At 43.4% G+C, this 16793-nt stretch overlaps 1 pseudogene; it reads right to left on the reverse strand.

Annotated features, from left to right (window-relative positions):
- Positions 1-3452: 3452 nt before the first annotated feature.
- Positions 3453-16545, reverse strand: LOC118561085 (annotated as a pseudogene).
- Positions 16546-16793: the final 248 nt, after the last annotated feature.

The following is a 16793-nucleotide window of genomic DNA, read 5'->3' on the forward strand; positions in this document are numbered from 1 at the left end:
TGGGTGAAGCACTGGACATTTTTAAGACTTGGTTTAATACTAAAAAATCTGCTTTCATTTTTTGCCAATCTCATTAGCAGTTAGCCTTAGCCTCTGAGAAAAACTAAGATGTACTTATTCTAAAATGAAGATATCACACAGAAGCCAACATTTTTAAAAAGATTGTACTTTCTCCTAAGGGTAAAAAAATAAAAATAAAAAAATTGTAAGTTTCAGACAACAATAATTTTGTATTTCTGTAGCAACATGCTAACAAAATGCTAGCTTTTCTGCCATCAGTTTTGAATCCCTAGTCATAATTAAGGGAGAACGTTGCACATTCTCTGTTCTCCATGTATTCTCATAGACTGGTGTATAACTATTTGCACTTCTGGGATATAAGGAAGGGATAAACAGGTACACAATAAAAAATGTAATAAGATAAATTCCCATCAGACTGAAAAGATAGTTTGGCTTTAACATAAATGACAGTCATGGGTCTCATTTTGGGATAATTATTGGATTTGATTTTATGTTTATTTTTGATGATTTATTCTGCACTAACCACAAGCAACACTTTTTCTTTAAATTGCTAATTCAAGCAGAGCTAATTCAAATAAGAGCAGATGGAGGTTTGGGGGAGGCAATCAGCCTCTGGTTTCACTGGGGGAAGAAAAAGTAATTCTTTAAAGGGTGCATGTACATTCAATAGTTGCTTTTTTTTTAACTAAAACAACAAAGATTTCACTGTAACTTCTAAGCATTCAGTGACTAGAAATACACAACAATGTAATTCCTCACATGAATTAAACAGAGTAGAACAAAAAGATGAAAGAGAACTTACTGTAAATGGGTGGTGTCACTGTGATTATTGGTTGGAACATTTAAAAAGACAACATTGTCTGTATCTATGGAGGTAAAAAACCCCTGAAACAAAGCTGAGAGACACAAAGCCTAATAATGCCGGGTCTATGCTTATCTGCCTTCAATTTTACACAAATGGGCTTTGAGTACAGCTCAACACGTAAAATCTGCCACAGAGAATTTAAGTCAGATCCATAATTTATCACAATATTAAGTTATCATTTATCATTAAACTAAAGTATCAAGTCAAATGTTTCAGGAAATTCAGCTTATTCCACATCCAAATAAAAGCCAAGAAGTTAATATTTCTGTTTTTTAAGGTCCCCCTACAGAGTTTAGTGCCAGTTTTGCTAAACTTCTGCACCGGTGCGCTAACAGGCAATTTAGAGTCTGGAAATATCTGGCTCTGCAGATGTTTGATGAGGATAGAAATACACTAAACAGATTCTTAAAGGCATGCTTCCCTAAGATTTGACGAGATCGCACTCAGTTTTAGACAGAATGTTGTGCATTTACATAAAATCTCCACCTGCTGCCTTTTAGTATGAACATGCCTTTAAAGAGAAGGCTCAGGGTGTTGAGGTGAGGTTCTGTTGAAGGGCTTTGAAGAGTTATCTTATTTGCAGTAGATAACTCTTTTGGTTGTTTCATTCAGTAGAAATCCAACGTACTGGTCCCCAGAGGCTGAAGCTAAAGGATAGTCTGAGGTAGGGAGCAACGACAACGTGTAGTTCTACTTTTTAACATGTCGGTAAAAAGGTTGCTAAAAATGCAAAATAGAGGATGGAAGAGTGCACTACCAGTCCCTTTCCTGTGTGAAACGTGTGTGATACAGAAAAACATCCATCCATCTATTTTCTGACCCACTTAATATCCCTCATGGGGTCGCGGGGGTTGCTGGTGCCTATCTCCAGCGTTCACTGGGCGAGAGGCGGGGTACACCCTGGACAGGTCGCCAGTCTGTCGCAGTGGCAAACACAGAGACAGACAGGACAAACAACCATTCTCACACACAATACCCACCTAAGGGACAATTAGAGAGACCAGTTAACCTAACAGTCATGTTGTTTGGACGTGGGAGGAAGCCTGAGTACCCGGGAGAGAACCAAGCATTACACAGGGAGAACATGCAAACTCCATGCAGACAGACCCAGGGTTTGGATTTGAACCCAGAAACTTCTTGCACCAGGCGCTACCCACTGCGCCACTGTGCAGGCCAATATACAGAAAAACAACAACAAATAATCCGACTCCACCAACAAAAAGGGACCCAAAGCAAACTTGAGAAAAATGTCTATGATGAAAAATATTGACATTTTCATCACAGGGTTAAAGACCTTGGAAAGAGAGAGGAAACTGTAACGGCTTCCATTCTATCTAGTGTAGATACTTCAGTTATTGTAAAGAAGTGATTTTCTTTAAAATGCATTTTAGTTTCACCATGTTTACAATTATTTAGTCGACTAATACAGTACAACTAAAATGACCAACGATGACCAAAATCACACTTTATGGCTAAAGCTATGTTAAAATGATATTTAAAAAATACCCACTGTAATAAAACATTGCTCCACTTACACTGCTGTAATATTTTTGCTATTTACCCGGCTTTACATTTATATCACACACTTGCTGTGACCCAGAATCCTTCCTCCACATGTACCAATCACCGCAGGTGTCTCACACAGGAAGATCACAGTGGGGCACCGCATCCCATTTAATTGTCTGTGTGAATAGTCGCCCAATGCAGAAATGGATTAAGGCCTTTTTGAGGTTGGAGCTATTTTTGGACAGTAGGGATCTGCCTTGGTTTTGGGCCATCCTGGACTAGCCATTAGTGTGAGGCCTCTGGGACCAGCCAAGCTCGATCTATGACAAATGAGGAGCGGTTATGCATTGTAGGTTCAGATATTAAAAGTCTATATCCCTCCAACAGAACCTCTTTCCCAAATTATCCCTTTAAGTGGTTAATGGATTAATGTTACATTAAGGGGAAGAAGCTCCCAAGCCCCTATTTGTACACTTGGAGTACATTTGTTAGTGGAGGAATATTATGCACCTAAAGTTGAATTAAACAGATTAAAAAAAGCTATCACGAAATACATATTATATAATCTTGTGCAACACACTTAGTTTAAATACAAACAATAATAGGCAAGAAAATAAATTGCATGTGTCTTATTTCATAACATGGATTTTAGAGAAGTTGGCTACACTGCTTTGGCTAAAATGCTACATCCTCACAACCTCTACCTGCTTCAAGCATCAAGAGACACTCTGAGTAGAACCAGAGCATCTCTCTGTTTTTCTATGATCACATTTTTGTAAATTGATGAACGCCTCTCAAAGTTCAAACCTGCTCAGCCGCAGCGCGGTTCTGGTTGGGAAAAGCTTGTCTCTGATAGGGAGACACCACACTCACCTGCTGGAATAAGAGGTATTTCCCTAAACATTTTGTTCACTGAGCACATTATAGGTGAGAGCAGGTGTGGCTGTTAACTTTGTTGTTCTCCTCAGAGATCTGGGATAATCTCAGAAACACGAGACCTCTGAGCAGAAAGTTGGACTGAATCCCAGCACAAGGCTTTTTGGTTTGACTTCTGAATATGCGTGTGTGTGTACTACTACATGCTCTGTCAGTTCAGCTTTGAAATCCTTGGCAGCCCTGCAGGAAGAGACAAGATTGTGTGTCAGACACAAGTGACCCAAACCTCAGGTGGAGCCGTGAGTGGTGTGTGGGACCTCACCGAGTTGGTTCTCTTGCGCTTCCAGCAATCGGGGTTAAGCCTTTTCTGCTCATCGGCCAGCGCTTTGGCCTGCAAGGGTGAACACGCGGCGCTCCTCGCTTTGCATTCTCTTCCACTGCTCGCCAAGGAGGACGCTGATCGCTCTGTAGTACAGACGCACACACGCTTGACCACTCGCAGCGCCTTTTCAAAGTATTCCTAGACCTGTAATCTTCACATGTTGCCACTGATATGTTTTTATTAGCAGGACCAGCACAAAGTAGTGGATAACTGGGAATCTAAAAAGTGTAGCCAGTCTGTACAATAAGCCTCCTTTACACTGATAACCCTGAATAAAATCCAGCGAAGCCCAGAAACACCATGCTGAGGTTAGGATCTTAAAGGTGGAAGCATAATGCTGTTCTTCAGCCAGGGAAAGTGACCCTAAACATACATCCAGAGCTACAATGGAAGGGCTCTGATGAAAGCACACTCAATTCAATTCAATTCAATTTTATTTATATAGCGCCAATTCATGAAACATGTCATCTCGAGGCACTTTACAAAGTCAAAATCAATCATATTATACAGATTGGTCAAAAATGTCCTATATAAGGGAACCAGTTGATTGCTTCAAAGTCCCGACAAGCAGCATTCACTCCCGGGGAAGCGTAGAGCCACAGGGAGAGTTGTCTGCATTGTACATGGCTTTGCAGCAATCCCTCATACTGAGCAAGCATGGTGCGACAGTGGAAAGAAAAACCACCCTTCAACGGGAAGGAAAACCTCCAGCAGAACCGGGCTCAGTATGAACGGTCATCTGCCTCGACCGACTGGGGGGTTACAGAAGACAGAGAAGAGACACAACCAGACAGACAAACTTTGACTAGGCCACTCATGACTTGGGGTGGCCTGGGGTTGCATTTAACAAATTTTTCCCACCAATCTGTCTGTGTGAGCCATGTTAAAATAAAAAAATGGGCAAAATATCTGCACACCTAAGAGAGGCCTATGCCAAAAAGAGCTGAAGCTGTGAATTCAGTTAGCAATCTTTCTACAAAGTATTTCCAATTCGCAATAAACGCACTACTTTGTGTTGGTTATGAAAATAAAGCACTTTGGAGATTATGGTTATAATGTGACAAATGGGAAATCAAATCTACAGCAGTTTATAAGACATGGATCTACATGTAGATCATAGCTCCACCCACCTGTTATCCTTGCCTGGAAACATCTGCGTGTACTCTACCCTGAACTTCTTGGCGAACAGCATGAAGGCGTTCATTGGCCGCTTGCACTTAGAGGGCGGGGCACTGCTGCTACCTTGTGCTTTAGCTTTAGTTGGCTTTTGATATCTGGAGTGGCAAGGGCTGAGACTGTGGCTTTCTGGAGTGGGGTCGTGCAGGTAGACAGATTCATGGTACATTATGTGACGAAAATCATGGGAATATTCAGAATATCTAACCTATAGGTTTAATGGTTTCTGTGACTAATCTATATATCTGAATCAGAATTTCCTTTATCTAGACAATGAGTGAATGGAACTTTAAGTATTAGAGGCACAACACCTGGTAATTCGTCTCTGTCGGGAGAAACGGCCCCCCCACTGGACTGTGAGGCACGTCGGCGTCTGGCCATGCTGCTTAACAGGTAAACAGCCGAGGAGTCCAGAGGAGTGAAGTCATAACTGCAAAAAAGTCACACAGACAAAATGCCTTTCAAGCAAATTCATTTTGATGTTTGTTTGTTTTTTTGTAGGGGGGAGGGCTTAAGGGTTTCAGTGTATCAGGATGCAACTATAAATGTGGTATAATGAGATCCCCAGGGAATAACATTATTTCCCTTTCAGCTCATGGACAGTGTCGCCAGCAGCATTTTTTTTTTTTTTGTAACAGAATAAAGAAGAGATCATCCTCATGCCACAATATTTCTCTGCTGTGACATTTTTTCATACTTGAATTTAAAAACTGTTTAATGTTCAAAGGCGTTAGACGATGTTCCCCTTCATCTTGTGTTAGACCTGTCTCCCATTTATGATAAGGTTGGATGAGCTGGCTTTAGAAGTCCAACCCACTACTACGCTGTCCTGGCAGGCGGGTGTTGGCTGCTGCTTTGCTCCTGCTCCTGACATGCTATAGGCCTCTAGCAGACCAAGGGATTTGCTAGCAGACAAGCTAGAGACATGGCAGAGGAGGAAAAGAAAAAGGAGAACATGGCATCTGGGAGAACCAAATGGTGGCCGGCTCCCAAGACTGAAAGGAGAAAACCTGTTTGTGTGTGTCACTTCTGTCTGCTTTATTCCAGCCACCCTGGAGAAAAAGAGACAGTGTTTCCAATTCCTACGTGGAGCACCTTTCCCCTAACATTCTCCCCTGCTGATGATAGCCACTTCTGCTTAAAGCTGCAGCCGGGAGTTTTGGGAAAACCGCCCCTCAGCCAGCTTCGAGGGAGAGAAACGGTGGGTCGACCCTGAAGCTGGCTGCCTTTGAAACAGAGTTTGGGAACTCTTCTAGAATCAAGAACATTTTATTTGTCACCATGTGTTGCTGTGGCGAAATTTCTCTTTGGCTACTCCGGTTCACATTACAGTTCACATTACACATAACAAAGGCAAAAAAACCTGACAAAACAAACATACAATGAACAAGGGTTACTTTTTTTCTATTTGTGAAATCAAAACAAAAAAATGAGGAGTCTTAGTTAGTCCTGACTTACTCTCCTGATTATTTTGAAACCTGTGTGATGTAAACTTTGTTGTCGTTTGGATCCACTCACCGGGTTCTGTTAAGACAAATTATGTGGACGTTCACGAGGAACTCAGATTTTTGTGCTTGCTTCCAGCAACATTTATACACCCAGTCAGAAGGTGGCTCGAAACACAAAGCAGATCAAGCAGGCAACAGGTCAAGCATGCAAAAACTCTCTAGGCTCTGGTGAGGAATCAATTAATTTTTTCTAATCTGAGGAGATGCGCAGGCTTGTCTACACGGTCCAGGAAGCCAAAGGTAGCTCACATAGGTCAGGGACACAAACACTACATTGGTCCACAAAGGTTTGCAGAGAGAGCATAAAACAAGAGGAATATAGTCCAAAAATCACACAATCCTAGAAATAAGTAATCTTTAATTAAAACTAGAATTGATGTTTGGTTGCCTTGCAACATCATAGAAACCTGCTTTACCTTTTAAATGTGTCAAACACCAGTGAATCATCTGTGTGCTTGGTGTCCCTGTGTCCAGGAGGCAGGCACGTATCGCCTACCTCCATTTCATAGCATGGTATTCCATAATGGACCACGGTCAAGCTTGGGTAAAACGAGGACCATCCTGAGAGAAGTGAGAGAGTGTGAATATTGATCCTGTAAAAGTCTTAGTCTGAGGTGAACAGCGCTGGTTCTGTTCGTCAGCCACACTCCTACCTTTGTTTTTTACGTAGAAAGGGTGATCCAGTTGGCACACCGCGCTGTGATCGGCGTGTGCCCGAATACCCCGGGGTCAAAGGTTAGCTGCAACACAGCCTGACCAGAGGACACTGTCTCTTCATGCTCCACCAGCTGCAGGCCTTCAGAGCCATAACTCTGTAAAAGGACAAGATTGTACAGGGTCGCTGCCACTTGGCTGATCTCTAAAGTTCTGAATATTCTTTCTGGATCTGATTCAATCTACTGGCTGAAAAACCTGGTCATATTCCTCGGTGAAGCAGATCAAGGCTCAGGGATGTATGAGAATGTTACAGCTGTAGAGCAGAGCTTCCCTGTTTGTCAGTCAGCGACCCCCAAAATAACAGAGCCAGAGACTGACGGACCCGATTTAGCATTTGGGATTTTATTTTTATTTTATTTGGGGGGGGGGGGGGGGGGGGTGGGGGGGGGGGGGGGGGGGGGGGGGGGGGGGGGGGGTGGGGGGGGGGGGGGTGGAGAGTAAAGTCGTAAAGTTTACGAGAATAAAGTAATGTCTTTGGAAGAACTCAGACAAAAAAAATTAGCCTTCCCCCTGCGTTAAAATGAAGAATGTAGAGCATCTTGTAAAATGATACTTTGATATCAGTTTCACAAATACGGTTCCCCAGGAGTGAATGCTGCTTGTCGGGACTTTGATGCAATCAACTGGTTTCCTTATATAGGACATTTTTGACCAATCTGTATAATCTGACCCAATCTGTATAATATGATTGAACTTGATTTTGTAAAGTGCCTTGAGATGACATGTTTCATGATTTGGCGCTATATAAATAAAATTGAATTGAATTGAATAAGAAAATGTTCGATCTTTTTTACAAATCAGCATCAAGCAGGAATTTTTCCCAATCTATAGAGCTCTAGAATGGGAAACATGTGCTCTATACCTTCAGAAATCTTGATCGCTCCTCTTCGGCACAGTCTTCTTCACCGGACCCCAACTCCTCAGCATACTGCCACTCCACATGTGACCCGCTGTGAAAATGCAGGCAGGTTCCTGACAATGGAGAGGAGCAAGATTTGTGTGCAGTTGAGGGGGACAGTTGTCATCAGCAAGCGAGTTTGTTTGTGTGCGTGCTTCTTTTACTGCAATCCTGCCCATACAGGAACATCCAACTCATTATGACAAACACAGGAAGGAAAGGGGACAGCTAGTGTAGAACTCCCATACTTTCTCATGCAAACATTCCAAACCTTTCCAGACTCAACTTCGCTCGGTTCACAGTCTTTTGTGTTCATTTTAAATAATAAAATCCGAAAGTTCGTAATGAGTTTATGATATATTCATGGGTACCCTTTTGATATAAAAGCTGGGAAAAAAACAGAAACTGTAAGGTAAGGCAGGGAGAATAGAAAGTAAGAACATGTGGAACAAAAGAGAGCTGAGACACAAGGTTGGGAGGGAAAAAACACACACTGAAGGAAAGAAAGGAAAGGCAAGAAGGGAAAGAAAAATAAATACAAGGAAAGAAAGATGGACAGAAGGCAGGGTAATAAGACTTGAGGAAGGAAGAGAATGACAGATACAAGGGCACAAGGAAAACAGGAAATAAGGAAGAAAGAAGAGACACAGGGGAGGAAAAATGAAAGACAGAATAAATAAAAGAGGTAGGATACAAGAAAGGAAAGAGCAAAGTAAAGACACAAAATTGATTGAAGATGGGGAGAATTGAAGAATCGCACAAGGAAGGATGGACAGAAGGAGGTATAGGGAGGTCACAAGGAAGAAGGGAGGACAGAAAGCATAGTATTAGGACATAATTATGGAAGAGGACAGAAATTAGGGAAAGACCAGAAGAGAAAGAACAATAAATTAACAGAAGGCTACAGAGAAGAAAGGAAAGAGGGAAGGAAGGACTCTAATTTTACAGCAGGCTATTGTAAAGAGTTTTCTATACTTATTTTTTGCCTTCCGATCCTGACCTGGATTTAAGAATACAAATTTCTCTGATGGCCAAGTTCTGTTTTTTAGACTTTACATCCGTTTTGAATCATAAAGTAAAGAGATCCACCAAGGTCAACCCCCACGCCAGCCATTCCTGCACAAGCCCCGTCTGCGCAGCCCTCTACCTTTTAGAAAGCAGTGCCAGGCAGTGGCTGGACAGGAGAAACTCCAGCCCATGTCTTCATCATCAGACAGCGAGGACCTGGTCGACAGCACAGAGCCACACTCGCTGCTCGTCTGCAAATCCAAGACCGCCGTCAGCCACGGTTAGCACTGATCCCAGCGCTGATCGTGAAAGACGAGTGGAACTTTACCCTGCTGCGATGTCGCTCCCTGCGGGGAACTCTAGACGGCGACGTGCTGCTAAGGAGAGCAGGCGGAGGACGGGCGTAGGTGTGTAGATCACTACTGGCGCTCGGGATGCAGACTGCGGAGGAGCTGAAAAGTGGACAATCACCAGATCTCAGAACAAAGAAGCTCAGATTCACATATTAAATCACAACAAGGTGCAACAATCCTGTTTTGAACGATATCCTCCAAAGGTTCTATATCTGACACCCCTCAACAATCCTTCACACAGCAACAAGAATTAAAAATCAAAGGTTCTGCTATAGCCTCAGATCAGTTGGATGTAGTATCACAAGATTTTATCTTGTGATTTTATAATTGTGATTATTTTTAAGGTTGCCTTTTTTACACCTGGCTGGGGGACTACCGATGAAAATTAGCACTCCTTAGCTAACATTGTTTTAATGTTTTATTAATGTACACTGTCCCCTTTTAAATAAAGAAATGAATGAATGAATGAGTACCGGTGGTCAGACCAGAGGATGTTACCAAGCTTGCCACACATGGTGATAGTGGTGCACAGTCCAACCGGCTGTAGGGATAGTGGTGGAATGCCTGATGAATTAGTGACTCTAGCTGCCTGGGAGCCATGCTATCCCTGGCCTTTGCTTCAACTCGCAACCAGATATAAAGAGAAACCAGCGTTGACCAGCTACAGAACTCCTTTGCTTTGGTAATGGTGAACCCAACATGTCCTGAATGACTCAGGTAACCTTCACCAAGATCCTACAAAGACAACCTAAGTTCTTATTTGTGTTCTGTAGATGTGCACCGACCGGCTGTGAGGAAGATCCTGTAGAAGTGGGCTCTGAGGTCCAGTGGCGATGTGTGCCAGCTGTGTGAGCAAGAGCGTCTCAGGAGGAGGATGCGGGTCGGCACGCCGCTCCTGGTGCGACACGCCGAGCTCCACCTGGTAAACAGTCGCTGGTGTTAATTCCTCCTGGACCTCCTGTAGATCTGGCAGGTCGTCTGGGAGAGCAGATCAAACGCCAGCCGGCTTAGAACGTTGGCTCAGAGATTTGAACTACTCAAGAAAAAGCATCTATGCTGCTGCTCGTGTATGAGATACCGTATTCCATGAAAACTGTCGCTGGTGGGGAGGCTGGGGCAGGAGGAGAGGAAGTGCTCGTCACAGCGTGGTGGATTGTGAACCTGGTCTTCATCAGCGCTCATTGTTCCTGAAGGGAGGAGTGACAGCAAGCAGAGGATTAATGACTTGGGTACAAAGGGTTTTACAAAAGTATTCCAACCCCGAGACCCTCTTCTCTTTCTGTCCTCTTAACACCCGCAACCCTTAACATATTCTATTGGGATTTTATGTGAGCTGTTCCATTTCTGGCCTCAGAGGTCTGTTAGAGAACATTAGTGAACAAACAGCATCATGAAGACCAATGAACCCGACAGACAGCTCAGGGAGAATGTTCAAAGCAGGGTTAGTTTCATAAACGAAACCCCCAGCTTCTCACAGAGCGCTGTTCAACCCCAATTCCAAATGTAGCGGTGGCAGGATCATATTGTGGGGAGGATTTACCGTCAGATCAAGTAAAAAACATTTAGGTGTTAGATTTAATAACAATCTGATTGTTTGTACAATTATTGGTAACATTAAAATGTTACCAATAATGTGTTTTAATCACCTGAATAGCATTGGTTTCACTCTCCATTTAAAGCAGACTCTGCTTTAACATTAGGCCAATGTTTATTATGTGGTTTCCTTTCCCTTTACGAGCCCCCCAGATGCCTCAGGTCTTCTGAAAAAGGTGTTTAGGTGGTACCAAAAGGTAAAACTAAATCTGTGGGTGAGGTGTCATTCATTTATTAAGGAAAAGCTGAAGACCCAAGGATTGATTAAAAATGTAATTTCAATTTGAAATTCATTAATTCTATCATCGATTTATCCGTATAGTATTTTTTAAATGGTCTTTAAAAAAAGTAAGTTTATCTTTGTGGTGTACACCTGCAATTTTTTATATCTTAACGTCTCTAACATCATATCTGTTAACTAGTTTGCGGTATTACTTTGGATTTTGTCACACATGAAATGTATTCATGCTTATTTGATGTTTCTGTCATTTAAAGTGCTAGTTTCCAAAAACTGCTCAAAAATAAGTCCCCTTCTCCAGCTGCCGATCTTGATGTCACATTTACACAATGGGACACTAGGGGTCTTACCACATGCAAGGATTTTTTCATACATAATATTTTTCTTACTTTCACAGATTTGGCCAACAAACACTCTATTCCTAAATCCATTTTTTTCCGATATCTTCAGATCCGCCACTTTATTCAAACGTATAACCCATTGTTTCCTCAATTACCTGAGGATTCAAACTTCGGTGTAATACTAAAGCTCCCCATAACTTTAAAGACTTAGACTTAGACTTAGACTTAGACTTTCTTTATTGTCATTTTGTATACACAGAGTGCATACAGAACGAAATTTCGTTTTCACACAGCTCAGAAATATTGCAGTAACTCTACAGGATACCTTGCAGTGGATTACAGTACAGGATAAAGTGCAGTGATCAATCGCAGTCACTTACAGGATAAATTTCAATTTACTTCCGGATAAAGTGCAGCAGTGAACAGTAGGCAGTTGAAATGTAAACAATGTAAACCAAATGTAGACAAATATGCAGTAGGGTGCAGCAGTGATTTAAAAGTAGACAGTTGCATTGTACACAGTTTTGCAGTACGTTTCCGGTTAAGGTGCAGCATCAATTTTGCAGGATACGATACAATGTGCAAATGTGCAAATGTGCAAATCAACGAATCTAGTGTGGTACACTTTTATACTTCAGCAGTTCAACAGTCTGATGGCAGCAGGGAAAAAGCTTTTGCAGAACCTAGTAGACCTGCAGCGGATGCTGCGGAACCTCTTTCCAGAGGGCAGCAGGGAGAATAGTCTATGGTGGGGGTGTGAGGGGTCCCTGATGATGTTACGGGCTCGAGACACACAGCGCTGCGATGAAATGTCTTTAATGGAGGGAAGAGGAGCCCCGATGATCCCTTCTGCTGTCCTCACCACTCTCCTCACGTTCTTCCAGTCGGAGGCACTGCAGCCTCCACACCACACAGAGAGACAGCTGGTCAGAATACTCTCTATGGTGCTTCTGTAGAAGGTCGTGAGGATGGGCGGGGGCAGGCAGGCTCTCCTCATCCTCCGCAGAAAGTACAGTCGCTTCTGTGCCCTCTTCACCAGTGACGTGGTGTTCACAGTCTTGGTGAGGTTGTCCGTGATGTGCACCCCCAGGAACTTGGTGCTGCTGACCACCTCCACCGCTGAGTTGTTGATGAGCAGTGCAGCATGGTGAGGCCGGTTTTTCCTGAAGTCGACGATGATCTCCTTCGTCTTCTCCACGTTCAGGATCAGGCTGTTGTCTCTGCACCAGCCCACCAGCTGCTCCACCTCCCCTCTGTAGTCCTGGTCGTTGTCGTCTCTGATCAGGCCCACCACCGTTGTGTCGTCTGCAAACTTCACGATGTGATTGGTGGTGAACCTGGGGACGCAGTCGTGTGTCATCAGGGTGAACAGCAGGGGGCTCAGGACGCAGCCCTGAGGGGAGCCCGTGCTGAGGGTGACGACATCAGAGGTGTTCTGTCCGACCCGGACTGACTGAGGTCTGTTGGTGAGGAAGTCTAGCAGCCAGTTTCGTAGGGGTGTGTTGAAGCCCAGATGCTCCAGTTTTCCCACCAGATGTTGTGGGATGATGGTGTTGAACGCTGAACTGAAGTCCAGGAACAGCATCCGCACGTGCGTGTTCCTCTCCTCCAGGTGTGCCAGGCTCAGGTGAAGAGCAGAGGAGATGGCGTCCTCAGTGGAGCGGTTCCGTCGGTAGGCAAACTGGAACAGGTCGAGTGTTGATGGGAGACTGGAGACGATGTGTTCCTTTACCAGCCTTTCAAAGCACTTCATCATGATGGGAGTCAGTGCAACAGGCCGGTAGTCGTTGAAACAGGTGACTTGAGGTTTCTTTGGCACCGGAATGATGGAGGCAGACTTGAAGCATGCTGGCACTGTGGCTTGGTCCAGCGAGGTGTTAAAAATGTCTGTGAGGACACCAGCCAGCTGACCTGCACACTCCTTGAGCACCCGCCCAGGTATGTTGTCGGGGCCTGGGGCCTTCCGCGGGTTGACTCTTCTTAGAGTCTTCCACACGTCGGCGGTGTCAAGGCAGAGGACCTCCTCTTCCTGATGGGGAACAGCTTTCACTGCTGGAGTGCTGTTTAGTGCCTCAAACCTCCCAAAGAAGTTATTTAGTCCATTGAGGAAGTCAGCATCAACTTCACCCACCGGGGGGGAGGGCGTGTTGTATTCAGTGATCGCCCGGATGCCTTTCCACATGCTCCTGGTGTTGCTGGCGTCATGGAAAAGCTCCTGGATTTTCTGACTGTGGTTCCGCTTTGCTAGCCTGATGGCACGGTTCAGGTTGGCTCTCGCTGTCCTCAGTGCCTCCTTGTCTCCAGACTTGAAGGCTGAGTTCCGTGCTTTTAGCGCTTGGCGGACCTCCGCAGTAATCCAGGGTCGTTGGTTGGCTCGGGTGATGATGGTCTTGGTGGTGCTGATGTCCTCAATGCATTTGTTGATGTAGGCTGACACAGTCATGGCGTACTCATCAATGTTGATCTTGTCCTCATAAGTTGCAGCAGCTTTGAACATGTTCCAGTCAGAGCACTCAAAACAGTCCTGGAGCGCCTCCATTGCTCCCTCAGTCCACACCCTCACCTGCCTCGCTGTTGGTTTTGCTCTGATCAGCAGGGGCCTGTATGCTGGGAATAGCATCACGGAAAGGTGATCTGAAGAGCCCAGGTGGGGGCGGGGGACTGCTCTGAATGCTCCTTTAATGTTTGTGTAGACTAAGTCTAGAGTGTTCTCTCCCCGAGTTGCAAAATCCACGTGTTGGTAAAAATGAGGGAGAACAGTTTTCATATTTGCCTGGTTAAAATCCCCAGCAATGATGAAAACACCCTCTGTGTGTGCAGATTGCAGCTCAGAGATAGTCCGATAGAGTACACCCATAGCATCTTTAGTATTGGCGCTGGGAGGGACGTAAACCGCTGCGATGATAACAACAGTGAAAGGGCCAAATCTCTAATTTATATAACTCATTTATGTAATTTACTAGAGTATCAACAGACAATATCAAGACAAAATGGGAAGAAGAATTAGGAACAGTCATTTCAGATGAGACGTGGGTTAGAGCTCTTAACCGTGTGAATGGAACTTCTTGTGTACGTCTCAATCTGATTCAATTTAAAATTCTCCACCGTACTCACCATAGTAAGGTCAGACTTGCTAAAATATACCCTGAAATACATGGGACATGTGTTTGCTGTAGAGACACCAACCCAGACTTAGCTCATATGTTCTGGTCGCGCTCTAAGCTGGGAGAGTTTTGGAAATCAATATTTGAGATTTTTAATGTTGTTTTTGGCCTAGATCTACAACCTAATCCTTTAATGGCTATATTTGGGGTTGAAGCTGCGATAGCTATCAATAAAAATGTTATTGCTTTTGCAACTCTGATAGCTCAAAGGAGAATACTTTTAGAATGGAAATCCCAATTATAACCTAAAGCATCAATGTGGCTTTCTGATATGATGATGTTCCTAAAAATTGAAAAAGTTAAATACTTTCTTAAAGGATCAACAAAAACATTCTACAAAGTATGGGACCCTTTACTGGGTTACTTTGACAAACTTGCAACTCTCCTCTCTCATTGGTAAACAAGTCTCAACGTAAAGTACTTTCATTTTGGGTTAATAATTTCACCCCCCCCCCTTTATTAAAATTATTAATTTTTATTTATTTATTCACTTTTTCTTTGCCGCCACAGGGATTGTTGGGGTTGGATGGATTTTATAAAAATATAAAAATGTTGAAATGCCTTAAAGTTCTTGTTACATTGTACACTGTCATCAAAGGACTGTAAAACATTACAATCTAATTGGCATTGTACATCTGTTTTAACAACAATAAAAATATCCATCCATCCATTTTCTGACCCACTTAATCCCTCATGGGGTCGCAGGGTTGCTGGTGCCTATCTCCATCTTTTACCGGGCGAGAGGCAGGGTACAGTAAAAATACGAGTTAAAAAAAAATAAAAGTAAGTCCCCTTCAAAGAAAGGTCCCAAAGATTTCGACATGAACTTAACTCACTGTGTTCATGACACTGATTTAAAATGCAACCGCCTGCGATGTAATTTGTTACCCGTGTATTCGGGCTGATGGCGGGCCTGCTGGATGTTGTAGTCTTTGGAATTGCTTGATGGCAGAGGTAGATTTTTCACCTCCCAAACCATGATGGGGCTGAAACACAGAGTGGATGTTTATGGTGCTGATAACTGGTTGGACATGTATTTGTTGTAACACACATGAGATTAGACTAGGTGAAAATCTTTATAACAAGTTATAACACCACATCAAGAGCTACGCCTAGAAAATAAAATAAAACTGGTTACTCATTGTCATAAATACAATCTATTTTGTCTTTACTTTTACCAATTGCGTCATTATCTTGTTCTGTGACGGTGGCTTGTTTATAAACGTTCAGGTCAACGCATGCGCACTTAAAGTCCATTCATTCAACACAGAGAAGCACGGCGTTTATACAGTTTAATTGCGATGTGGAAAACAATAGAACGAACGGGGATAATGGTTCGACACTGCCTGCTGTCAATAAACGCCACAAATGTCGAAATCTTCACGTTTGGTACAACTTCGGAGTAAACCAAGTACAGGGAAACATTGTCCCGTCGACTAAAAAAAAACAAACAAGAAAAAGAACAAAACAAAACAGAAACAACTCAAGGCGTTCTATTCTGAATTGTGACAGACAATAAGAATAAGTTTCGGGAGGTGAAACGATCACAAGCTTGATTTAAATGGCTGAGGCGAACTATTGCGTAAAAAGCACAACAAAACAACTATCGTCAACAATAAAGCTGTACGGGAGCGAGCTGCGGAACAGCCTTTACAACAAAAAAACAAAAACTAAACGGCGCTGACAGCTTCTCCTTTCTGCTCCTGTACCAAGTTTAGAGATAAATACCCTGTTCATTCTTTCCGAATTTAGCTTTTCGAACGACGTCAATGATTTCAATGAACTTTTCTCAACTCACCAAAACAGTCGACTTGTAGGGAAAAGAGGGGGTTGTTGTAAACATAATGTCCTAGTTATCCTATTGGTCAGATAGGGCGTCGATCACAGGTAGTGCTGCTTCTCATTGGTCAGCTAAGTGTCAGCTGGTTTCCGATGGGTGGGTTAGATTGATGAAACAGGGTTTAGGTAACAATTACCAAATACATTGACAATGTCTATCCGTTATTTGGTACTTTGGGGCTTTACTGACATTACACATCTGAGAATTATTAGTAGAAGAGACCAGCGAGCACAAAACCCCAATTTCGCCAGCCAGAGGTTAGTTATTATTGCACTCCTGTGGTCATAGCGTGGTACCTCTGAAATGG

The sequence above is a fragment of the Fundulus heteroclitus genome, unplaced genomic scaffold (assembly GCF_011125445.2).
Source record: "Fundulus heteroclitus isolate FHET01 unplaced genomic scaffold, MU-UCD_Fhet_4.1 scaffold_559, whole genome shotgun sequence".
Taxonomy (NCBI): Eukaryota; Metazoa; Chordata; class Actinopteri; order Cyprinodontiformes; family Fundulidae; genus Fundulus; species Fundulus heteroclitus.